General features: G+C 36.6%; 1 protein-coding gene and 1 long non-coding RNA gene across 2 annotated transcripts in view; one reads left to right on the top strand and one right to left on the bottom strand.

Moving 5' to 3' along the window:
* Positions 1-27,775, bottom strand: part of LOC141376869 (uncharacterized) — a 601,238-nt gene that overhangs the window by 216,543 nt on the left and 356,920 nt on the right. The gene's annotated exons all lie outside the window — the stretch shown is intronic.
* On the top strand, positions 389-5,443 carry LOC147841557 (uncharacterized). The gene is made up of 3 exons (XR_015504697.1): positions 389-3,383; positions 3,585-4,599; positions 4,785-5,443. It is a non-coding gene; the product is annotated as an uncharacterized LOC147841557 (long non-coding RNA).

Below are 27,775 nucleotides of genomic sequence, written 5' to 3'. Positions count from 1 at the left end.
CCCAAGGTTTCCATATCTGGGACCAGGCCATATCCTGAGCTGCTGCTGCGCTGATGGTCGTGGGGAGTGGAGAACATGAGACTGATTCCAGCGACGCTCCAGGGACATACGAGTCTTCGATGAATTGGCTCTTCAGTGTTTGAACTCTCAGTAATGATTTTAAATCACACCGAACTGAGCTAAACTGAACTAAACTGAACTTAAACACTAAGAACTGAACTGCACTGTTCCAGTTACTATGACCATTTATGTGAAGCTGCTTTGACACAATCTACATTGTAAAAGCGCTATACAAATAAAGCTGAATTGAATTGAATTATTTTACAAATAAAAGCGAATACTAAAATCTAAAGGCCAATCTTTTTAGGAATTGTTTTTTTATGGTATGGTTACAATAAAAACTATATAAAACTATATATTGGGCTCAAACGCCTCTCTCCGGCATTTTATCAACATTTCATCATTTTAAAAATTAAAACAAACACACAAATCTAAAGGCACAGCAGTTTTTCTAACAAACCAACAATTTTGGCCATCTTTTACCTCCATAGTTTGATTGTTACCCATCACTCAAATCTTCAACTCCAAGTATGTTAGTACTGTAGTTAGCTTCCACCATGCAATTATGATTTCTAAAGGATCGTTTGGTATTCAACACAAATCTGTTGATCAACTACTTTGGTGAGAAAAAATTACTTGCACATGCCTATCAATTAAAATACTATAAATACAGTGTGTCACATCACTGTTGCAATAAAATATATATTATTTTGACTTTTTATTAGGCTTGAATGCCTCTCTCAGTGCAAATCTATGGCATTTTATCAACAGTTCATCATTTTACAAATGAAAACAAACCCAAAAATCTAAAGGCACCACTCTTTTTAACAAACCAACAATTCTGGCCATCATTTACCTCCATAGTTTGATGGTTACTCATTACTCAAATCCCTAACCCCAAGTATGAACATTATGAGCTTCTAGCATGCAATAGTGATTTCCAGCGAATTGTTTAGTATTTTGACAAAAATCTGTTCATCAACATACTTGGGGGGTAAAAAAATACTCACAAATGCCTATCAATTAAAATAATATAAATAAATACAGTGCTTTACATCACTGTTACAATAAAAAACTATATATTTGATTTTTATTTGGCTCAAATGCCTCTCTCAGTGCAGATCTCGGGCATTTTATCAACATTTCATCATTTTACAAAACTAAAACAAACACACAAATCTAAAGGCACAGCACTTTTTCTATCAAACCAACAATTTTGGCCATCTTTTATCTCCATAGTTTGATTGTTACCATCACTCAAATCCCTACTCCCAAGTATTAATTTTAGTACTGTAATTAGCTTCCACCATGCAATTATGATTTCTAAAGGGTCGTTTGGTTTTCAACTTTACTTTGGTGGGAAAAAATTACTTGCACATGCCTATCAATTAAAATACTATAAATACAGTGCGTCACATCAATGTTGCATTAAAATATATATTATTTTGACTTTTTATTAGGCTTGAATGCCTCTCTCAGTGCAAATCTATGGCATTTTATCAACAGTTCATCGTTTTACAAATGAAAACAAACCCAAAAATCTAAAGGCACCGCTCTTTTTAAAAAACCAACAATTCTGGCCATCATTTACCTCCATAGTTGATGGTTACTCATCACTCAAATCCCTAACCCCAAGTATGAACATTAGTAATTAGCTTCTAGCATGCAATAGTGATTTCCAGAGGATTGTTTGGTATTTCGACAAAAATCTGTTCATCGACATACTTGGAAAATAAAAATGGTGAGGGGAGAGACTGTACATTCAGTCCAAATCCACACAAGCCCTGCAGGTCTAAGAGTCATTTGTTAGGACGCTTCCTCTTGGAAGACAAAGAGAATTCGAGCAAAACTCGGAAACTCATCGCCAACGCTTCAGAGATGTCCAGAGGGACCGAGAGGGAGGTGAGGAGGACGAGAGTGAGCCACAGCCTGTCCAAATCCCCCCTCCGCTCTTTACCCAACGCCCCACACATATGTCCCTTTCTGCCCCCCACCAGCGACTGCATCATGGAGCCGAGCGGAGCGCCCGCTTGCCAAAACGAGAGGCTGATCAGGAGGTATGCCAGATCCTCTGCCACCTCGCCTCCACCGCTCCAAGACTCAGACTTGCTTAATTATGATTAATTGCTGCCTGGATAATCAGATACAGACTCAAAAGGTTGGAGATGACAGTCCAAGGACACGCTGAGAAAGGCAAGGTATGTGTTCATTAGGAAAGAAGCGGGTATCTCTGCCACACACCCTTCACGTACTTATTTCCAGTATGGCAAATAGAATTAATGCTAAGATTATATGAGAAGACTCCCCGGGGAGGACGGAGGCTCCAGTGTGTGTATTTCCAGGCCAAACACACTTCTTCTCTGTGTTTAGCTGTGCTGTCAGCTTGATGATCAGGGCCGCCCTACAAATGACTGACAACTTTTTATTGTCACTACTCTCTGGGTGGCATGATGGAGGACAGAATGTCATGCTATGGCTTTAAGTATGTGTCATGCACTTTCAAACCTATGCATTCACTTTTAATAAGACTTATGGGTATTTTTTATTAAACAGTGTTCTAAGCCAGCATCAAGAGCAAGCTCAAAATGTAGTCAATAAAACGGTATTCAAACATTGGTTGTGTGAATTAGTCAGTGTTGGGTCATATTTAGACCTTATACCTCTTAACAGGGTTCATGCACATTTTTATTACAAAAATTTCATGACTTTTCTCAGACTTTGAACTAATTTTTTTGACCTAATGTTTTATGTAATGTCAACGCATACATGGTAAATCATAAGAAAAACAAAGCATGTTTAAATTTATTATAGCATATCACAAAACACACAACAATCCCTTTAGTTTCAGCTTATTTTTATATATACGTAAAATTACACAGCACTAATAACCTGAGACCATGTTTTTGGCCAAGAAAAGAAATGTAAAAACATCTAACCTCCATTCCAATATACAGATATTTGTCAAGCTAATTTTAGATAATGTTAATAGTTTGTTAAACTAGTAATTGTAGGTAAAACTACTTCTATTGTAAAGCCGCGATCACACTGCACTTTTCGCTTCAAAGACTTCCAATCATAGGCATGCGAATGCGACAAGCAGGTGCGACACGTTTCGCATTTCACTGCATTTGAAGGTTCAAGCTTTTGACTTCTTACCTGCAAAATCACATAAGTGGTATTGTGTTAGACCAATAGAGGATCATTTAAAATAAGAAATTTTAAATATGGAGCAATCACTCACTTTTATTAACGTCTAATCATATTGTTTAACCGAACATCTTTTCGCAGCGCCATACAGCAGAACTTCACAAGCACAAGCTCTAGTGCAGGGGTGGCCAAACCTGTTCCTGGAGAGCCACCTTCCTGCAGATTTCAGTTGCTACCCATATCAAACACACCTGAACCAATTAATTAGGACCTGAACACCACGTGATAATTACAGGCAGGTGTGTTTGATATGGGTAGCAACTGAAATCTGCAGGAAGGTGGCTCTCCAGGAACAGGGTTGGCCACCCCTGCTCTAGTGTGACTGCAGCTTAAGTCACTTAGGACAAAAACGTCTGCTAAGTAATTAAATGTAAATGTAATTTCCATGACTCTTACAAATCCTTGTGGGCTTTTCTGTTTTTCCAAAATTTTAAACATTTATTGCATTTACATTTTTATTTTTAATTATTTAGGCAAAATTTAAACAAACAAATTAAGTTAAACATACTAAATTTAATTAGTTTGTTTAAACCAAAAACCCATATAAGCTATATAAATAGTTTGCAACAATTTTACAAAAAATTTTTTTCAGTGCACAAAAGTGAACCTAAAAGGTAGAAAAGTGTTCCCTAAAGTGGCTAATGTTCACAACATAAGCTTAATCTGAAAGTGTACCCCTGTATACACTTCTGGAGATTGCAAATTATGTAGCCAGAAGTACGTATGGTTGCCTTTTGTCCTCAAAATGAATGCTACGGGGCAGTATGATGCTGTTCCTTTTCATGCTTACCAGCTAATTGCTTACCTCCGTATGGATGGCTTTCCGGCTGTTACCAGTTTGTCCAGTGGCTTCCTGCGTATGTCTGCGGACTGGTGACATGTAGTAAAGAGTTACAAAAAACAGGTAAGACAAAAACAAAAGCCAAATAATAAAATAAGTAAATAACAGTGTGAGAATGTGGTAAAATCTGAAAATGTGGTAAAAATCTTGGGGTTTTTCTTTTTCTGGATTGCTTTTAAAACACTGTCAGTTGGGTTTAGGGGAGGGGGTGGGTGCTGGCCAATCGGTGCCTTTGAAAACACTATCGGTTGGATTTAGGGAAGGAGGAGGGAGGGTCAGTCGATCAGTCAGTCAGTCAGTCAGTCATTCAGCCAGTCAGTCAGTCAGTCAGTCAGTCGACACTTAGCGACCTCTGGTTGATTTACGCTAGAACAGCAGGCGCGAATGGCACTAGCGAGAGAAATTTAACATCAGTAAAGCATAAACAGCAGCCTCTGGGGATTCTTGAAAACAATAACTAGAAAAAATTTTTACCTCCTGGGATGTATTTGGTGCTCACCAGAAATGTATATAGGGATATGTTTTCAGAATGAGGCTTGGTTGGTAACTGGTTACCATTTTACAAAGTGCTGATTATGTATGCCTTCATACAAAGTGGATTAAAAAAACATCATCCTAGAACAAAAGCAAATCTGCTGAATTAGTCACCAATTTATTCAAAACGTAAAATATTTAGTTTTTGTCTGTCAAAAACAAAATACACCAAACAGTAGTATAAAATTGAAATGTTACTATTTTACATAGTGTGAATTTCATATAAAGTCGTACGTAGAGTAGTAAATTGTATCTAAAGTGAACATAATCTGTAAACTTAAATGTCACTATAGGGCTTAAGACAATTGTACAAAAACGTATGAATGAGATTCATATGAGTTAGCCTCCAAATTTAGCAACACATAAAGCAAACATAGCTTGTCTTATCAAGTCTATTCAACCCAGTGTGCTAAATTTAGAATCTTCTGATGGCATTTAATAGTATTAACTGATAATATTACTTTGAAATATAATTTGCATTCATGTTCCTAATGGTGCGTGGTACCATGTTTGACATCATTTATACCAAACGCCATTACATGTATGCCATTTATGCTCATGCACTGTGAAGGGAAAATGAGATCAAGCAACTAAGCAAGATACAAAATATATAAAAATATATTTATTTACATTTTAGCTCCTATCAAATGAAGTTACAGTAATATGGACTATTTAATTATTCTTTATGATGTGATATGGTTCTATTTGGAGCTTGTTGCAATCAATCCTGAATGTATTCCTGTTGTAGAAAAAAAAGATGTGACATTCTTCAAAGATTCTCTTTTTCTGAAAAAAAAATAATAATAATTAAAATGACAGAGCCAGCAACTATTTTTAAACATTTAATAGATCTTTACAAATATCTGATGTAATCAAAAAGTCCACTTTAAGAGTTTAAAACAAGCCTAAAAAGATTTGAGCACCCTAAGAAACCTCTTATTTTAGCAAACGCATAAAAATCAGGTAAAAACAAGAGCTCACGTTCATATGTCTCTTACAAAAACATTACGGAGGAAATTATTGCTTTGGGAATCCCGAGATTTGTGTGCGCAGGCCTGGAAGTAATTGTGTTTGTTTATAGGGCATCAGTCTACTTTACAAGCAATATTGCTCTCCCTCTGAGCCATTTAATGTGCAATTGCATTGAAACGTCTGCATATCAAATTTGAACATTACAAAATTGACTACCCAGTTGTAGTCGATTTGCGTTATTTGTCATTTCCTGTCAACGTTTTTTGCTGTTCGACTAAAAAGTGTGCGGTAATAACTCATAATTTTGTAACGAAAGCCACACAACTAGATACAGTCTGCTGATCCATTTAAGGCACTGGTTGAAAATCTGATGAGTTAAGATTGAAAGTTATTTGAATACAGCCACAAGAGACTGACTAAAAAACTAACGCCTAAATCTTTTCCATGTGCAAAATGTTAAACTGCTAACCAGTGTCCTGAGATCAGATTGAATTTATAAAAATATAATCCTGTCCGGAGATGCAGCCCAAATCTCAGCGCGTTGGACTTCCAGTGAAGCAGAAATAATACAGAGTTAATAATCCAGTCTCCAAAATGAACAGGTACCGTACATTTAGTGTTGGCCTACATTGGCATTGCTTAGCAGAAGAAAAAGAATGATTTGACAAAATCATCCTTTAAAAATTAATACATAAATAAATAAAAAAAATCTATTTTATTTACATTTGAAAAATAAGCAGCATGTCCAAAATTATTCTCAGTAATCAATAAAAAAAGGCTTTATTGTTATTGCATAAATTAAATGCTTAATATAATTGCTGTACAGTTTTTTGAATGTGTCCACTGCTAATTTTATTCATGATCCACTATTTCAGGTTAGAGGATCTGTTTGTCATCGCCCTGATCTGTAGCTCCTTCCAGAAATTCTCATTTGCAATTAAATCAGGACTCTGGCTGGGCCATAGCAAAATGTTAATGTTTCTGTCAGCTAACCCTTTCTTGACCACTTTTGCTGTGTGCTTTTAGGGTTGGCCTACAATGGCATTGTTTGGCAGAACTAAAACAATGATTTTGTTTTGATGTGAAAAAAAAAGTTTCTTAGCTTTCATTTATATTTGAACAAAAAGTGACATGTCTAAAATGGTTAATATCCTTCTCAATAATTAATAGAACACCTTTATTGGCTATAACTGCAATCCAAGGCTTCTAATAATTGCTGATCAGACTTTTGCATGTCTCCATTGGTATATTTTCCCATTCATAGAAATTCACTCTTTCAGGTTGTAGGGTCTTCTTGCCCTCACCTTGATCTTTAGCTCCTTCCAGAAATTCTTGTTTGGATTAAGTCAGGAATCTGGCTGGGCCACTGCAAAACATTTATATTTTGTCTTCTAACCATTTTTTCCCTCGTTTGTGTTTTTTTTTTTTTTTTTTTTTTTTTTTTTTTTTTTTTTTAGGAAAGGCTTACAATGGCATTGTTTTACAGAACTAACAGGATGATTTAGCTCAGATTTTGTGGAAAGAAAAGGTTTTATTTACATTTGAAGAAAAAGTGTCTTGTTCAAAATTATTTATATCCTTTTCACTAATCCATAAAATGACTTTATTGGCTGTTACAACAATCAAAGGCTTCCCATAATTGCTGACCAGCTTTTTGCATATCCCCACTGGTATTTTTAGCCCTTAATCTATGGGGATCCACTATTTCAGGTTGAAGGGTCTCCTTGTCATCACCCTGATCTTTAGCTCACTCAGCAAATTCTCATTTGGATTTAAGTCAGGACTCTGGCTGGGCCACTGCAAAGTGTTAATGTTTTTATCTGCTAACTGTTCATTCCTTACTTTTGCTGTGTTTTAAGGTTGGCCTACAATGGCATTGTTTGGCAGAGCTAAAAGGATGATTTTAGTTCAGATTTTGTGGACAAAAAAAAAAAAAAAAAAAGTTTCCTAGCTTTTATTTACATTTGAACAAAAAGTGGCATGTCTAAAATGATTCATACCCCTCCCAATAATCAATAAACAACATATTTATTGGCTATTACAGCAATGAAAAGCTTTCTATAATTGCTAACCAGCTTTTTGCATGTCTTCACTGTTTTTTTTAGCCATTAATCTTAAAGGATCCACTCTTTCAGGTTGGAGGGTCTCCTTTTCATCGCCCTGATCTTAAGCTCCTTTTAGAAATTCTCATTTGCATTGAGAAATTCTCATTTGCTATGGCTGGGCCATAGCAAAATGTTATTGTTTCTGTCTGGTAACCATTTCTCCTCCACTTTTGCTGTGTGTTTTTAGAGTTGGCTTACAATGTCAATGTTTGGCAGAACTAAAACAATGATTTTAAATCAGATTTTGTGGGGGGAATTTTTTTTCTCAGCTTTTATTTACATTTTAACAAAACTAAAAAAGCCTTTATTGGCTATTACATTGGCTATTGTCTCCATTGGTATATTTGCCCATTCATCTTTAGCAATTCACTTTTTCAGGTTGTAGGGTCTCCTTGCCCTCACCCTGATCTTTAGCTCCTTTCAGAAATTCTTAATTGGATTTAAGTCAGGACTCTGGCTGGGCCACTGCAAAACGTTAATGTTGTTGTCTGCTAACCATTTTTCCCCTACGTTTGCTGTATTTTTAGGGTTGGCGTACAATGGCATTGCTTGACAGAACTAAATGAATGACTTAGCTCAGATTTTGTAAAAAAAAAAAAAAAAAAAAGTTTCTCAGGTTTTATTTACCTTTGAAAAAAAGCCTTTATTGGCTATTACAGCAATCCAAAACCTTCTATAATTCATTAACAGAATTTTGCATATCTCTACTGGTATTTTTAGCCATAAATCATTAGGGATCCACTCTTTCAGGTTGGAGGGTCTCATTGCCATCACGCTGATCCTCTTATTTGGATTTAAGTCAGGACTCTGACTAGGCCACTGCAAGATGTTATTGTTTCTGTCTGCAAACCATTTCTTCACCACTTTTGCTGTGTATTTTTAGGGTTGGCCTTTAAAGGCACTGTTTGGCAGAATCTTAAAGAATGATTTAGCTCAGATACTGGCATTATTTAGCAGTCATAATGTACAATCTTATTTTACATCCCTTATCCTACCCGATAACCTAAACCGAACTACTATATGTATATATTTATTTATTTTTTCTTTTATTTGGATGAAATATTGCTTAAATTCCAAGTTCAAAGTGTTAAAGAAACCCTTCAGTGTGTTCAGGACCCCTGGGGAAATCCTCGGCCATCTCATCCCCATATACCGTAGACACACATCCATTAATTCTCTATGTGTACCCCTGTATAATATATGTAATATCATTTCTACTTGGCTACACTCATAGCCCGATGTTCAGAATCCAAGAAAAAAAAATCCATAATTCACCCGTGTTAATGGGCTACGTGGAGTAAAAGCGTTTTTAGTCATAAGTGCAAGGAGATTACTTTTAAAACATCTACTCAAGATTTTCTCCAACCATATCTGATGAAATATTCAAGCCCTTGACCGCATGTTATTCTGTGTCATATTACCAGTAATATTGATCAGCGAAATTATTTAGTGCTCAAACAGTGATCCAGGACTATATTTTTCAGGTACATTAAGCAGTGGAGAACTTTGAATAAATAATGATTTTCTTGATGGACTGTAGTTGTTTTCGGTGGCGATGGATTAAACAGTTCACTTAATGCAGAATTCAGGCATACAACTGAATTTAAAGATTAAAATAATGTGTTAGCGTTTCACTGTGACATATTAATGCAGTATAATACGACATACAATATATAGCCAACAGTTGCTAGTACAAGGTTATTACTTTTGCTTTCAGAACTGCCTTACATTTTTTATGTGTTCAACAAGGTGCTGCAAACATATAGATTTAGAGCCATATTTTACCCTGGACCACAAAACCAGGCTTAAGTTGCATAGGTATATTTAAGCACATGTACAACAAAATGATAAAATATCAAGTTTACTTTAATGCTAACATTATTAGAATATTAAGATGTTTCATGAAGACATTTTGTATATTTGTAAACATAAATACATCTCATGTTTTGATTATATATTTATTATATATATATATATAGATTATATACATTTTTAAGTTTGTAATTCTGACAACTTTAAAGGTGATTTTCACATTACTGTGATTATTTTTTGCCAGATTATGGATTTTCAAATATTGTCTTACCCTAATATACCATACTTCAATGAAAAGTTCATTTATTCAAGTTTTCAAATTATGTATAAATATTAACCTCTAAAGCTTTTGGGCTATTTTGGGTATTTCTGCCTGAATTTGGCCTTCCAATTTAAAAAGCTTCCCATACCCACATGCAAAGGAGTAAATATAGAATTTTCATATATTTTAAAGGAAACCCTTTGAAATTTTATAAAATACTGTTGAAATTGATATAATAAATGTTATACTTTATCACCAAAAAATAAAAGCACTTTTTTTTTTTTTTTGAAAATGTGTTAATAAATGAATGATACAGCAAACTATTTCTAACTATTTAAATCTTTTAAAATTAATTTTCTTTTCGGCTTAGTCCATTTATTAATGTGGGGTCGCCACAGCAGAATGAACCACCAACTTATCCAGCATGTTTTACGCAGCAGATGCCCTTCCAGTTTGTTGTATATTGTATCCCAAATAATAATATTAATCATTTTATTTATTCATTCACCGCAACCCATCTCTGGGAAACATCCACAGACACATTCACACAAGCACTCATACCCTACCGACAATTTAGCCTACCCAATTCACCAGTACCGCATGTCTTTGGGCTGTGGGGGAAACCGGAGCACCCGGAGAAAACCCACGCGAACGCAGGGAGAACATGCAAACTCCACACAGAAACGCCAACTGAGCCGAGGTTCGAACCAGCAACCTCCTTGCTGTGAGGCGACAGCACGACCTACTGCGCCACTGCCTCGCCATTAATCATTTTAATAATAGATAATATTAACTCATACCATGGTCCATACCATTGCCACTTTTATAGGTACACCTTACTAGTATCGTGTTGGACCCCATTTTGCCTTCAGAACTGCTGTAATCCTTCATGGTATAGATTCAACAAGTTACTGAAAATATTCCTCAGAGATTTTGGTCTATATTGACATGATAGCATCACACAATTGCTGTAGGTTTGTCGGCTGCACATCCATGATGTGAATCTTTCATCCCAAAGGTGCTCAATTGGATTGAGATCTGGTGACTGTGGAGGATATTTGAGTACAGTGAACTCATTGTCATGGTCGAGAAACCAGTCTGAGATGATTTACGCGTTATGACATGGTGCGTTATCCTGCAAGAAGTAGCTATCAGAAGATGGGTACACTGTGGTCATAATGGGATGGACATGGTCAGCAATAATGCTCAGGTAGGCTGTGGTGTTGACATGATAATCAATTAGGGCTAATGGGCCCAAAGTGTGCCAAGAAAATATCCTACACACAATTACACCACCACCAGCCTGGATCATTGATTCAATGCAGGATGGATCCATGCTTTCATGTTGTTGACGCCAAAATCTGACCCTGCCATCTGAATGTTGCAGCAGAAATCGAGACTCATCAGACCAGGCAACGTTTTCCTCTGACCCCTGGCATCAACAAGGCGTTTGCGCCCGCAGAACTGCCGCTCACTAGATATTTTCTCTTTTTCTATCCATTCTCTGTAAACCCTGAAATGGTAGTGCGTGAAAATCCCAGTAGATCAGCAGTTTCTGAAACGCCCAGCCTGTCTAGCACCAACAACCATGCCATGTTCAAAGTCACTTGAATCATCTTTTTTCCCCATTCTGATGCTCGGTTTGAACTTCAGCAGATCAAGTCAACATGCCTAATTGCATTGAGTTGCTGCCATGTGTTTGGCTGATTGGAAATTTGTGTTAATATGCAGTTGGACAGGTGTACCTAATTAAGTGGCCGGTGAGTTGGCTTGACAAACCGACTGTAGAAACACTCTTCTCTCTATATGCACCAAACACTTCACCTGAACTAAATCTTAAATTATAGGATCAAAAATAGAACATTTTTTGACACTGAGGTTCCTGTACGTCAGAATAAACCCAATATTCCTCAAAACGCTTAAAACTTAAATATGTTTGAATAATAAGTTAAAAGCAATCGGATTCACTAATGCATGAATTAAATATCTAACGCATAAAAAACTATCCAAAATCAATGTATATTTGACACCCTGACAAAAACCACATTCAAAGTCACTTAAATCAGCTTTCTGGATGTTCAGTTTGACCTTCAACACATCGTTTTTGACCACATCTACATGCTTAAATACACTGAATGATTGATTATATTAAGGAGCAGTCTCACATGTGTACCTAATAATGTGGCCGCTGAGATTTGCACATATCCTCCACCACACCGAGCCTCGATTTGTAGCATTACATCAATGTTTGTTCACCTGGAAACACTTTTAACCGTTACCCAAGACTAAATGTATTTTGCAGGCCCCAGCTGTCTTACATGCGAATATAAATACTAAGCGAATTAAATCAAACAATTCAAGACTAAAATGATGAACAAGGCTATTCACCGAACACCCTGCCAGAGAGCTTCATGGGATAGCAGCAATTTTCCCATCGGGTTTAAGCTAAAGCCTCTGCTGGTTTATATAAGCTAAAGGGGAAACCGCAATAAATACCTTGAAACATTGACGGATGGGCTTATTCATTATTTAGCATGTAGAAGAATGGGGACAGTCAGGCCTGATAAAATGAACTATTTGTACAATCCGCAATCAATACGTGGCCCTTCTCCCACAGTGCAACAATTACTCTGAAACAGCCTCACACGTACAGTACATTCCCATCATTTCTTTGCATGAGGTCATCGTTTCATACGGTACACATATATGAAAGCGTTTCATTAATGTAGATGAAGTTCCAAATGTGTCAATTGGGTCCAAATGAGAAAAAGCAAAGACATTGTGTTAGATGCTGGAGCACAGTAAATCTTTTACATTTGTCTGTGGAATATTAGCTCTCTCCTGGGGAAAGCATGGCTTCTAAAGTCCCCTTCACCCAGACGGGCTTTGAATCTGTAATCCTTTGTTGACATTTATCATATAGAAGCAGAGAGACGGATTTAAAGATCAGAATTATGCACTTAGGCTATCAATCCAGTTAGGAATGCTACAAAACAGCTGCTAACTTATGGTTATCTTTAGTTGACAAGTCAAATCAGCTAAGGGCCTTCCTAAATAATTTCACATTTCTATTGTTTATTTTTATTTTGGTTCAAAAATTCATTAAAAAAATGCAAATATTAATAATGAGCATAAATAGTGCTAATGAGCATAATAGAAAATACTGCAAAATAATAATAATAATAATAATTAAATAAATAAATGAAAAATAAATAAATAAACTGACTACAGTATGACAAATATTGCAGCTGTTGTATAATGTAGCTGTTTATATTGCATTATATGCAGTTTATTTATAAGTATAGTGCCTATTTTACACATTCCTAATTTTAAAGATTTAGCACTTTGGTATCCAGCCAGCCATACTAAGCAGAGCAAAGACAGTTGATGTTTCACCACAAGATGGCGAGAGAGACTGCATAATATGTCTAATTTCAAAAGTAATTTCAAATTACAGCTGATTAAACATTATAAAACAGGTAAGTGATGTTCTAAGCCGATCTCTCTCTTTTGTATGTTGTAATGCTGTGTTTATACCATGGTCTGGTTGTGTTTCTGCTAGTGTTTGCTTTGCTTTAGCTTTTATGAGGTCAATTTTTGTGATCTCCCAATTGCAAATACTGGGAAATCTCAGTAGACTGATGACATTTCATGCCGCTCAGCTTTGTAATCTTAAAATGTGTAAAAAATCGCCTGTTTTGTCTTAGCTTCAGACATTACGCAAGAGAATCATTCAAATACTAGCTCTAAAGTGACGTTGGAGAATGAGCAATAATTTCTGCTGTTCTGACGTCAGCTGCAGATGTGAAGGAATGGTGAAAGAAAGTAGTTCCTCATGCAAAAGGATTTTTAGACTCTCTGTTTGATTTTCTTTTTTATATATACACAATTATGCCATCAAACTGTTGTATAAACGCAAAATCACACTTGTAGCAGTGCCATGTGGCTGTATGTGGCACCTGTCCATATATTCAGCCATAACACACTGCTATGAATGTGATATTGCATCATATATATATACATACACACACACACACACACACACATTTATATATATATATAAAATTTTTTCATATATAAATAATTAAAACTACTTGAAAATTTGTTTCCTCTGGGTTGAACATTTATGGTCACTTTATATGGGCACACTTATATTACATTAGTTATTGCTACTTAATGTTTTTATTATAGGTGGGCATAGAAAATTTCTTTTTTAATCTAGATTAATCTCACTGTTATCTTGTAATAATTCTAGATTAAAACGGCTCATTTGAATTCTGCCGAAGGCATTTGTATTCGTGCTACCCGAATAATTACTAAAAGTAAATCTTTGAGAACAGGTTTCTCAAGCCAGGTGGCGCATTAGACCAGGGGCTCATCTCCTGTTTCCAAAATGCATCACAAACTGCTTGAGAAACTGTTCTACTACGATAATTGGTGATGAAAGTAAATGATTTTCAATAAGATGTACTTGTGTTTATTTAGTTAAACATGATTTTTGAACTGTAGGCCTACATAAGCTCCAAACAGCGATTTTTGATCACCTTAATCCGACTAAAGTCTAAACTGAACTTAACAGAAATGTAATTAAGACGTGGAGTATGCAGATATTAGTGGCATTATTAAAGTAAACACCAGTCAAACTATTACCATCATGTAGGATTTTCGCCATATTTTCCAAGAAGATCCACACACGCGGCTGTCAGTAAAAAAAAACAAAAAAAAAACGCACACACACACTCTGAAATGCGGAAGCTTTTTTTCTGTCCATTTGGCGTGTTTTATTAAATTTAATAACACTATCACCAGTCCTTATACTCCTTATTTGCGTCTAATACCCCAGTTTGTCACGGGGGCATGAATGAAATATTCATGAGTGAATGTGAAACTGCCGTTAAATTCACCCAAAATTAAAGGAAACTCTTACATGAAAGCACTTCACGTAAACACATCAATTATATTATTGTCTATTACGGCAAATAACTAGATTGCAGAAGTCCATGTAAGCATAGTCAGTAGTGTCTTCGAAGTGAAAGATCCAGAAGGGCATCCTGCTGATATGATTCAGAAGGGCACTTTTTTGTCAGACGGCTCACTGGTCAGGTATACGTCTTCGCTAAAATATCAAGGTGAAAGTCATAATAGGCTGAGCAGAACAGACACAGCTCCCAACCCAACTTTGAGAATAGATTAACGGCAATATTGTTTTCATTGTGTGATAAGAGTCTCGCATTAACGCAGCACGTTACGGCCCACCAACTAGCTTTTATTAACATGAAGTATGAATAAACAAACACTTGTACAGAATTTGTTAATCATAGTTTACTAATGCATTAGGAAAAAGTGCTTGTTAATGCACTGTAAGTTAACATGAACTAACATTACCAAAGATGAATAAATATTGCAATAAATGATGCAATAAAAAAATGTTTATTGTTTGTTTGTGTTAGAAAATACATACAATTAACTAACGTAACCCTATTTTTAAATTGTTACCCAATTTATAGTTGTGCTTGAATAAAAATTTTGTTACCAATCACTGATATTTCTTTTAAATATAAAATATTTAACAATATTTACCATAATATGAATTATTTCATATAAAAAAACATTCAGAACAAACTATCAGCCTAAAATAAAAAGCTGGCATGTTTCCACTTTAAATTAAAAATATGTACAGTTCATTTTAAAGATTAAACATGCAAGTTGTATAAACCCATCTAATCGCTCATAGCTGTCTCTGTAATGAATACACTAGGTGAATAAATGATTCAATGACTCACTCAACTTACTTCCAAATCAGTGTTCTGAATGAACGCTTCACTGATTGAGTGCACTCATTCAATCCCATAATGCACTGCAATATAGAGCACATCCAATAACTAGAAAACACCCATAATGCACAGTGACATTTGTGCCAGATGAATCCCTGCATCCTATTTCCTAGCTGTCTCCGTGAATCACAAGACGCTATTAATATTACACGTCGCCTTTAAAGTTAACAGCAGGCTAATATTTCCTGTGCAATCGCCATATAATTTTCCCAGACGTGTTTAGGTTGACGTAACATTGCTGCAAAGTGCTTTATAAGAAAACCTAACAATCAGACAATTCATTCTCCCGGCGTGCATTTAATAATCCGACCTGCACAATGTACACTTTTACATTGCGGCCCGTTTTAAAGAGACAAATTAGTCTCGCAGGAAATGACAGAGCGAGTGCTGAGAACGTCTTGATAATGGTCTAGTAATACTCTAGTACTCTGACTTCATATTAAACCCTGGAGCTAATTTCCCCACAGAATGCACAAGAGGGCACTCACATTACTTTTTAATGCATATTCACTGGACTCTTTTGGGTTTCCGCTTATTTATTTCTCAAGTGCTGCCAATGAAAACCATGTTTCCCCGAGCAAACCTGTGTATTCGCTCAAGCCCCCCGAACACGCCGTGCTCCTGAGAAACAGCAGTGTGTGTGTTTAAGGGAGTGAATAGTGTGGTTTTTAAACTCGCTCTACGTGTGTGTGTAGAGGTTAAATGAACTTTAATGGAAATAGGAAGAGTGCCGGTTCGGCGTAGGCGTTCAGGAGGGAACGGAGATCCAGCCAGATGCCATTTCCATTAAAGCCATGACTCAAAAAGTTGGAAGCCACCTACAGCGCAACAGCGAAATGAAGGGAAAATGGGCCGCGGTCATGCTGGGAGGATTAGGCCACTCTACTGTAGAGATGAGTTTCACAGGATGGAAAAGCAACTTCGTCCAGGTGTAGTTCAGTTTCAGTCAGGAGAGTCACATTTTCACAGCTGTAATGAGAGATTTGGGTTTGGAAGCTCAGCATTTCCAACTTCCTACTTGGAAGTGCAATAAAACTCCGGTGAGACTTCCAACTTGAAAACAAGAAGCTATGATTTCAGCGAGATGTGGGAGTGTGACTTTACATGAACATGGTGGCACCAGGAAAAATGAATCATTATTGATAGGCAGTCCCTTTTTTTTAGGATGTAAACGGCATCGATGAGTCAATGGTATTCAGCAAATAGATCTGCAAGTCTGCAATCTAAAGAGATTCCGGAAAAGATACAGATAATATCTTTGTAAATGTATTTAATGTTTAATGTTGTGTTTCTATTTTAGGTGTGACTTTTTAACATTCTGTAAAGGGTCTACGGATGAAAAATAGCCATTCTTGGCTAATTCTGGCACATTTTACAGTAATGTTTATTAATGTGCATTGACCCTGTAAACAAATAAACTAAACTAAATAATAGCAGAGGTTGCATTTACCGAATATCTTCCGTCATTGACAGATTTTTTTTCAGCAGTGACGGAAAAATCTGAAGGTGATCTGTCATTTTGACGGATTATGCTGAGGGTGATCTATCGTAATTTATAGCTAACTGTAATTCCCTCTCCTGTCCAGCTGATGGCGATTGCCCTTGTTTTGTCTCCTCTTTGTCACCGCTGCGTACAGTTGCAAAAATGTCACAGCAGCTGAATGTAAGAAGTTTCTTTAAATGGTCAAATAGTTGTGATATTAATAATAAAGTTGAAAAAAAGAGGAAGTGATGCAGTGGACGGTGAAGAACAAACAGACAAAAATCCTCAGTCGCCGACAGCTGTTGTTACGGGCCAACCAAGCAGCAACAAGGAGGTCAGGTGGTTTGGAGTGCGTTTGAGAGCACCATGCAACCAAACGCAGAGGGGTGAAGCCGTGCCCCTGGAGCAGAAGGAGCGCTCGCTGCAGTATTTTTTCCCGGTGAAACGAGTGCTTGCAAGACCGGAAAATCCCACATTCAATAACTACAAAACGTTGGCTGAAGTGACGCTACCCAGATAGCAGGTGGTAATCGGCCCAAGCTCGCCTGCCCTTCGGCGCTTCCGGCTCCGACTCAGCTTTGGCGAGTGTTATCAGGGCCGAGTATGGCCCGCAGCTCGCTCTCGCACATGCGTTTGTGATGCGGCTGTAAAGCACTGGCCCGATTCCTGTTAATCATATCTGGCCGGAGTCTGTCTGTAGAGTCCGAGCCGCTTCTAGCAAAGACTCTCCAGCATGGCAGCAGAACACGGCTTCAGCCTCCATAACAAATTTTACGTAAATGTTATGAGAAGTCGACTTTCAGAGTCAAAGACACAGTATTTAATGCCTCTGCATCAGTTTCTCTTGATGCGTTTGATTACGCACAGGCAAGCACCCAGTTCAGGTCGACGCAGGAGAAAGATATGAGGTAAGGCAGATATGAGTTATTGCTCATTTGTCAAATAAATAAATGAATAATTTAGCCTATATGCTCATAATGCAAGTTCATATTAAAATACGAATGAAAAAGGGATTAGAAAATATGCTAATTAAATGACGGTCAATAACAGGTTATGACGGAAATTTTACAACCCTCTCCATCAAAATGATGGACAATGACAAAGTCTAACGCAACCTCTGGGTAGTAGAGGTGATTGGTATTGCCAAACTTCAACTTCATGAAATCTGTAATTTTATTTTATAGAAACAATATACAGGGTGGGCCATATGGATACACCTTAATAAAATGGGAATGGTTGGTGATATTAACGTCCTGTTTGTGGCACATTAGTATATGTGTGGGGTTTCAGGTGCTGCACATCTTGTATCTTCACACCATAGACAATTGCCTGCAGATGACCCCAAAGATAAAAGTCTAAGGGGGTCAGATCGAGAGACCTTGGGGGCCATTCAACTAGCCCACGATGACCAATCCACTTTTCAGGAAACTGTTCATCTAGGAATGCTTGGACCTGACACCCATAATGTGGTGGTGCACTATCTTGCAGGAAAAACTCCAGCTTAAGTGGATAAAGAGGGAAACACATCTTAATATAGCAATTTCAAATGCAGTGGCCTTGAGGTTTCCATTGATGAAGAATGGCCCCACTATCTTTGTTGTCTATGGTGTGAAGATACAAGATGTGCAGCACCTGAAACTACGGCTACTGGAAGCCTGTGCTGGCATTTCTCCTGCGGTGTTGCTATCAGTGTGTGAAGAGTGTGAGAACAGGGTTGCATTGACAATCCAACACAACGGGCAGCACATTGAACACATTTTACAAGTGGTCAGAAACTTGTAAATAACTCATGAAAGAAAAAGTTTGTTTTCCTTAAGAAATTCCCAATAAGTTTGATGTGTCAAATGACCCTCTTTCTGTTGAATAAACAAAAGTTAGATCCAAGATGGCCGACTTCAAAAGGGCCACCATGTTCACAACCCATCTGGAAAAGTTTGCCCCCTCACATATACTAATGTGCTACAAACAGGACGTTAATATCACCAACCATTCCCATTTTACTAAGGTGTATCCATATAAATGGCCCACCCTGTGTATCACAGGTAAAAGTTCACCTCAAAATGTCAACTGTTTGGAGACATGTTTCTATATTTGAGAACCACAGTTTTTGTTTTAACAAATATTCTAGAGGCCACCGTGTATTTGTTGACAATGTCAAATACATTACTGGGGCAAGTTTTCTCATAAGTGCCATTTCTCATAAATCCAGCAGAGGACGCTGTGTACATTTTTGCCAATCTCAATGTTCTTCTTCTGTGTGTCTGTGCACAATATATGAGCATGCTATATAGACTCAATCCTGTTCCTGGAGATCTACCTTCCTGCAGATTTCAGTTGCAACCCATTTCAAACACACCTGCCTGTAATTATCAAGTGCTATTCAGGTCCTAATTAATTGGTTCAGGTGTGTTTGATCAGGGTGAGATCTGTGTTTTGCAGGAAGGTAGATCTCCAGGAACAGGGTTGAGCAGTCCTGCTATAGACTGACCACCTCACCCCTTTCCTGAACCCAACCAATAATGTTTTCAAAAGTAAACTAGAAAAGAAAATTGTTGAATGCTTCACACAGGCATTTTTTGCTTTGTTTTATCTGGTTTCTCGAAATAGGAAACATGTGCCCTGGGCTATATATGGCTGCATATTTCAAATAAGCCAGGATTGCAGATTGCTGATCTGATCTTGTTATGAGTGATTTCCGTCAATCGTCCCTATAAGCATACACACTTCTGGCTACATAATTTGCGATCTCCAGAAATGTATATAGGGCTACAATTACTGCCGAACCACCAGGGGGCCCTCTTGCTCTCAAATGTGTTATAAAGATTAGCTGTTTAACTAAACTATCCTTTATTTATTTATTTATTTATTTATTATCATTTTGGCTTGAAAATGGTTGATTTGAAATGATTATTAAAAAAATCCGCATCCAAAACATCTCTTCATTTTCATTAAAGCCACGTGTCATCTGCATTCCAATTATCCCTAGTATTAACCCTTATTTTCACATCCCAATGTTGAAAGGTATGGACATATAATGTATAAGTTGGTATAAGATTGTCCAAAAATATGATAAATAATAATTAGAAATCCATTTAAAACAACAGCTCGAAGAGTTGCTCAAAAAACCATGTCATTACTACGACATATCTGATATACAAGTTACTAGGTCCCCAACCTTTATTCAATCCTGAAATGTGTTTGCCCTCACATAATGCAATATCTGAAATAAATGCACAGTGCAAGGGCTTAACTAACAAGCAAACCAATAACAGCACTGCCATGTTGTTTCCATATCATCAAATATAGGAGAAAACCAAGCAGATTGTTTTAAATATATGCTCAAATCAAATGGAAACAACTTCAAACAAGCACAGTTTTATATTTTATAAATACACTAAAAAGGCTAAACAGGTCAAATGGTTTCATAATTCAGTCACTAATAATTCCATTATCTTTTCGCTGGGTTTGCTTTGAAGCACTGGGAACGCACTGAAAGCATTACAATTCATTCATTTGCAGCCTGTATCAACATGCATGAAGCCGATCTGAACCTGTGCGTGATGTCAAAGTTTGTACAGAGGTCTGAAGTCCACCGTCGGTTCATGTGCATTCATGAATATCACTCCGTTACGACAGATGAAAGACTCAAAGTCAGTCCGCCAGGTTGAAGGTTTATGTATGCGAGGACTTTTTAAAGTATGTGTAGAAATTAATTAGCATCAAACGCTGTGAAATGAGGTAGGGTTGAAAGGGAAAATGTGGTCATGTTTGCTGGGTAATTTGTAATGAATTTCTGTTTTTTTTCTCTCGTTTATGTGTAAGGCCAAATACTTAAAAATTCTTAAAGCGAGAAGCATTTTAGACAAGTCAGAAATATTGGTTTGTTTTTCAAGAATAATAGGTCAAAATCAATAGGATTTTTCTTAAATAAAGCAAAATAATCAATCAATAGTCCATATATACCACTATATACATATCTGAAGAGCACAAAATACATCCCAGGAGCTAAATTTTTTCTCTTCAGTTTTTGTTTTCTCGACCAAAAAGACACTGTGTATGCTTTTTGAGATCTCAAATTTCTCTGAGTGACTGATCGACCGACTGACTGACGGATCAAGCACACACACCCCCTTCCCTAAACCCAACCGATAGTGTTTTCAAAAGCACGGATTGACCCGATCACCCCCTTCCCTAAACCCAACCAATAGTGTTTTCAAAAGCAATCCAAAATAAGAAAAGCCCATACGGCAGCCTGATTTCTTTTCTCTGATTTCCACTATATTTTCAGATTTTACTACATTCTCACCCTGTTATTTACTTGCTTGTTTTATTTTTTGGCTTTTGTTTTTGTCTTTGCCAGAATTGAGCCCCGTCATCACCGTCAACTCTGCTCTGCATCTCAAATCCGTGAAGATCTGCATCTCAATATCGGTGTTTTTTTTTCTCTCTCCGCTGTCGCAACTGGCTTGCATGGTTCAGGATCGGTAGAGCTACGCATCGATAAATTTGCTCTCCAGTGTTTGGACTCTCAGTAATGATTTTAAACCACACTGAACTGAGCTAAACTGAACTGAACTTAAACACTAAAAACGGAACTACCCTGATCCAGTTAATATGACCATTTATGTGAAGCTGCTTTGACACAATCTACATTGTAAAAGCGCTATACAAATAAAGCTGAATTGAATTGAAAATCTGCCATTGTACGCAGCAAGTTGACAAACTAGTAACAGCAGAAAAGCCATTCACATGGAGGTAAGAGGTCAGCTGGTAAGCGCAAAAAGAAATGGCATCATACCGCCTCTTAGCGTTCATTTTAAAGACAAAATGCAGCCATACGTAACTCTGGCTACATAATACGAAATCTCCGGAAATATATATAGGTCTACTATTTCAGTATGACGCTATGTTACAATAGGCCAAGTAAAATAATGCTGTTATCGCTATTGTTAATGTTGTAAACACATCAATTTACCTACCCCACTGCCAGATTATTTAGCTTGTTTTAACAAAAAACTCACTTAATTTAAACAAATTATCTCTAAAAACACACAATATTTATTAGTTTAGTCTAAGAAATGCATCTTGATTAAAGAATGTTTGGCTATTTAGACTAGAAACAAGACTCTAATCAAGAAACACAATTTGCAGTATGCTTTATAAATACTGAATATGCAGAACTACAGTATAAATGTGGAAGTTATATGAAGTAAAATAATTAAGCTAATGTTTAATAAAATATTTTGATGCAATACTGCCAAATAATTTGTCTAGTATCACTCGAAAGTAGTTCCAAACAATAGAGGGACATTTTAGGGCAGAATTTCAGCTAAAAACCATAACAACGACATTTTTTTTGTTTTAAAATGTAAACTTAATAATAATAATAATAATAATAATAATTATAATAATAATGATAATGATAATAATAATAATAATAACAATAGTAATAATAATAATAATAATAATAATAATAATAATAATAATGGGGTGACACAGTGGAGCAGTGTTTAGCACTGTCGCCTTACAGCAAGAAGGTCGCTAGTTCAATTACCGGCTGGACCAGTTGGCATTTCTGTGTGGACTTTGCAAGTTCTCCCCTTGTTGGCATGGGTTTTCTTCGGGTGCTCTGGTTTCCCCCACAAGTCCAAAGACATGTGCTTTAGGTGAATTGAATAAACTAAAATGGCCGTAGTGTCTAATGGGTATGGATGTTTCCCAGTACTTGGTTGCAGCTGGAAGGGCATCTGTTGTGTAAAACACATGCTGGATAAGTTGGCGGTTAATTCTACTGTGGTGACCCCGATGAATAAAGGGACTAAGCCAGAATGAATGAATAAATGAATACTACTACTACCAATAATAATAATAATGATGATGATAATAATACTAATAATAATAATGATAATAACAATAATAATAATAATAATAATAATAATAATAATAATGATGATGATGATGATGATAATGATAATAACAATAATAATAATAATGATAATAACAATAATAATAATAATAATAATATTAATAATAATAATAATATTAATAATAATTTAACTTAAAGAAAAATAGATACATTGTAAAAAATGCTGTCTTCCACACAATTGATTTGTGTTGGGACAACATAAAATAATTAATTAACTTTTTAGTTTTAAGAAACTTGCGTGTAACAGACATCATTTTTTGAGCGTACTCTGTATTACTGCGTTTACAACATGGACCTTAAAAATACAATCTTTTGAATGACACATTATGTAATGAAAAACTTAACTTGACCAAAGTTGGGTCTAAAACTTCATTATGGTCACAATGGGCTGCGCCATTTAGAATTATGTGCAATAATGGCTCTCACAGCATGGAGCGAACTGCAGCTCTTTTTTTTTCCTGATTTCCCTCTTTCAGGGCTTAAAGATTCATTATTTCTGCTCAAAAGATGAAGAGAGCCAAGGCCTTGAAGAGCTGCTCAGCCCTTTATAAATAACACAGCATCAGCCTCAGTGTCGGTGCATTTTGTAAAACAACACTTAAACGCACATTAACGTCACGCGCAAGCCCAGATCTATGCGCACGTCAGACATATGTTCAGTGTGCCGGCTTGTTGTAAACAAAAGAACAAACACGCTTCAAATGCGCCGTTCGAAAAAAGAGGCTTATAGGAGGAAGCTTTCGGCAGCACCTCATTGTCTGCAAGAGATGAAGAAAAGAAAAAAAGCTGCCCTCCATTCGAAGTGTTTTCAGTGTAAAGCATTAACATAATTTTTCCGACTGCGGTTCTCCCAGGACCTGCTGATGAAGGCTCTACCCATAATTCTAATTGCACGGACTGCATTCTTAATTAAAAGCGGTACAAATGGATTTTATGCCATGCCAAATTAAATCTAAATTCATTAGATATAAACCCCTTTTAAAAATTGATGCAAATATTTGAATTTTTCAAAAGTTTGAGCTCGCGCTCTCCATTTTAGATGAGCACGCCATTATACCAGAGGAAAATGAATGTCTTTTTGTAAATGAATTATCTAGTTATTATCAAATATTTAACAAACCTTGGACGATGTGTCCTTTATTTGGCCTGTCTTTCATATCCCAGTGCCTTCAATATATGGCTGTCTACACCGGCAGATAAAACAGAATGCCAGAAAACGTCATTTGAAGCTCTAGAAACAATTAAGAGCTTTATATCAATGCAAACAAGGATTTCGGCTTGATGTTTTAAGAAAAAACTGCAGAGAGAGAGACAGAATATCCATAAAGTTGCATCATTTATTCTATTAAACAAGAGATAAGAGGCAGTCTGAGCATATAGAGATGATAAAATAAGAGAAATTAACTGTGTACTATATTAGGGGGGCAGTAAACTAAAAATAATAATAAGCAATAAAGCAATAAATGTTTCATGCATTTTGGCTGTTTGTTTTAAGGGCTTGAATATACAAACACTGACGATGTTTAAAGTAAATGTTTTTGAAACCAATATTATCATCTCCATGTAAACCACACAAATGTGCGTCAGTTTTATGCCCTTTGCTGTTTACAATATACATGCTACCCCTGAGAGACATTATTAGAAGACATGGGATCAGCTTTCGCTGCTATGCAGATGATACTCAATTATATATTTCCACCAAACCTGATGAGATGTCTGAAATGTCTAAGCTAACTGAGTGTATTAAAGATGGTAAAGACTGGATGACCAACAATTTTCTTTTCTCAAACTCAGACAAAACAGAATTATTACTTATTGGGCCTAAATCCTGTACACAGCAGATCTCACAACTCAAAGTTAGCATTAGCTCTACTATAAAAGAATTGGGTGTCATATTAGACAGCAATTTAACTTTTGAAAATCATATATCCCATTTCACAAAAACTGCTTTCTTTCATCTGAGAAATATTGCTATGTTACGAAGTATGCCATCCATCTCAGATGCGGAAAAGCTAGTCCATGCTTTTATGACTTCTAGACTGGATTACTGTAATGCTCTGGCTGCCCAGCATCCTCTATTAACAAACTTTAGCTAGTACAAAATGCAGCAGCCAGAGTTCTTACCAGGTCTAGAAAATATGATCATATCAGTGAAAATGACACTATGCATGTGTACTACAATATTAAATGTTCAGCTTATAGTCATCATGAGATTGAGGATTGCTTTGTTTTCATGTACGTACAGCTTCACATACTAATTCACTTCTCTCAGCTGTTTTCTTTATTGTCAATTCAATGACTAGCCAGCATCCAAGGACAATGTTCATTTGATGTCCAATAACGACATCAAATGACGTTAATATTTGGTAGATTTTTTAGGTTGTGTTATTGGAAAGTGACCAAAATCCAACGTTGAGCCAACATCTCAAACCAAAGTCACATTGAAGTCAAATACTGACATTAAATCTTATGGCAACCAAATTTCAACTTCTGATCAACGTCATAGTGGTAACGTCCACACAATGTCAAGCTGTAACATCATTAGACGTTGATATTTGGTTGTTTTTAGGTTGCATTGATAAGGGACAAAAACTGAACATCGAGCCAATATCTAAAACCAATGTCATATTGACGTTGAGTTTAAGAAATTTAATTGTTGCCTCAAAGTTGGATTTTGGTCACTTTCCAATGCAACCTAAAAACAACCAAATATCAACATTTCATGATGTTACAGCTTGACGTTGTGTGAACGTTACCACTATGAGGTGTATCAGATGTTGAAATTTGGTTGTTTTTAGGCTGTGTTGGTAAGTGACAAAAATTTTGCGTCGAGCCCACATCTTAAACCAATTTCATATTGGCATCAAATACTGACATTTATTCGTCAGTTTTGGCAACCAAAATCCAGCGTTTGATAGATCTCATATGGTATGGATGTTTCCCAGAGATGGGTTGCAGCCGGAAGGCCATCTGCTGTGTAAAACATGTGCTGGATAAGTTGGCGGTTCATTTCGCTGTGGCCACCCCAGATTAATAAAGGGACTAAGCCGAAAAGAAAATGAATGAATGAATAAATGACTATTATGTTTAAGTGAAGTTTCCCAAACTAATTTCGAGAGGAGCACGTGATAGAATTGACTACAGCTGATCCGTATCACTAATCACTAACTAGCCAATCGGATCACTCTAAATTTAATATAAATATCCAGCCTAAACTCCATTCCTCATCTTCGTTTTTGGAAAACCCCCCCATCCTTCCCTTCTCCCTCCTCCTCAGTTCGGGCGTCACGGCGGCTCAGTGGCTAGCACTGTTGCCTCACAGCAAGGAGGTCATTGGTTCAACACTAGCTGAGCCAACCGATACTCTCTGTGCGGAGTTTGCATGTTCTCCCCGTGTTCGCGTGGGTTTTCTCCGGGTACTCCGGTTTCCTCCCACACCCAAAAAAAAAAAAAAAAAAAAAAAAAAAAAAAAAAAAAAAAAAACATGCAAAGTTAAAGTCACAAGCACATACTACAAATTAGCGCAATAGCGATTTATTTTTTGGGAGCTATCGAGAACTACCTGATCTCATATCCCTCCTAATGCTTATTGACCAGGCGGGAGCCTTGGGCTCATCTATCACCGAGCTCAGGGTTCTCTCCCGGGACAGCATGCCAAACTAGCTTAAATAGTCAAGCACTATCTAAGTGTGAACTCTTGAAAATCTGTTGAAAAAAATATCAGTTACGCAACACTTGGAAAAAATAAAAAAAATCAATTGAATTTATTTGATCTGTATAGCTCTTTCGTGATAATTATTGTTTTTTAAAGCAGCTTTATTTCTGTATTACAATCAAAATCAGAAAAGTTAAGGTTAGTTACCATAACTTCATTAGTTTCTAATACCTTTAACTAATAGCTTAATAGTTATGTCATTATACATAAACATAGTTTACCTGCAGATATATACTGTATTATACACTACCTGACAAAAGTCTTATCATCGATCCCAGTTGTAAGAGCAACAAATAATAACTTTCCATTTGGAAAAGTGACAGAAGGTGGATTTTTTTTTTCCATTACAAACACTGCATGAAGACCTAATGGAACCGACATAGACCCAAGATATTCACAGAAATCAGTCAAGTTTGGTGAAGGAAAAAACAGGGTTTGGGGTTACATGCAGTATGTGGGGCGTGTGAGAGATTTGCAGAGTGGATGGCAACATCAACATCCTGAGGTATCAAGACTTTTGTGCTGCCCATTACTTTACAAACCACAGGAGAGGGCAAATTCTTCAGCAGGATAGCGCTCCTTCTTATACTTCAGCCTCCACATCAAAGTTTTTGAATGCAAAGAAGGTCAAGGTGTTCCAGGATTGGCCAGCCCAGTCACCAGACATGAACATTATTGAGCATGTCTGGGGTAAGATGAAGAAGGAGGCATTGAAGATAAATCCAAAGAATCTTGATGAACTCTGGGAGTCGTGCAAGAACGCTTTCTTTGCCATTCCAGATGACGTTATTAATCAGTGATTTGAGTCATTGCAGAGATGTATGGATGCAGACCTCCAAGCTCATGGGAGTCAGACACAATATTAACTCTTTTTCCACTGCACCATGACTTTATATTCTATACTGTACATTATTTCTGTTAAGTGACAAGACTTTTGTCTAAGCAAAGTCAGACCTTACTATCCTAATTAAATCATTAAAAATCAAGGCAATATCATGTGTTATTTATTTAAATAACCGTAATA

This window comes from Danio rerio, chromosome 12 (assembly GCF_052040795.2).
Source record: "Danio rerio strain M-AB ecotype USA chromosome 12, GRCz13ab, whole genome shotgun sequence".
NCBI lineage: Eukaryota > Metazoa > Chordata > Actinopteri > Cypriniformes > Danionidae > Danio > Danio rerio.
Note: the sequence above shows the minus strand (reverse complement) of the source record. Positions and strands in the feature narration are given on the sequence as shown.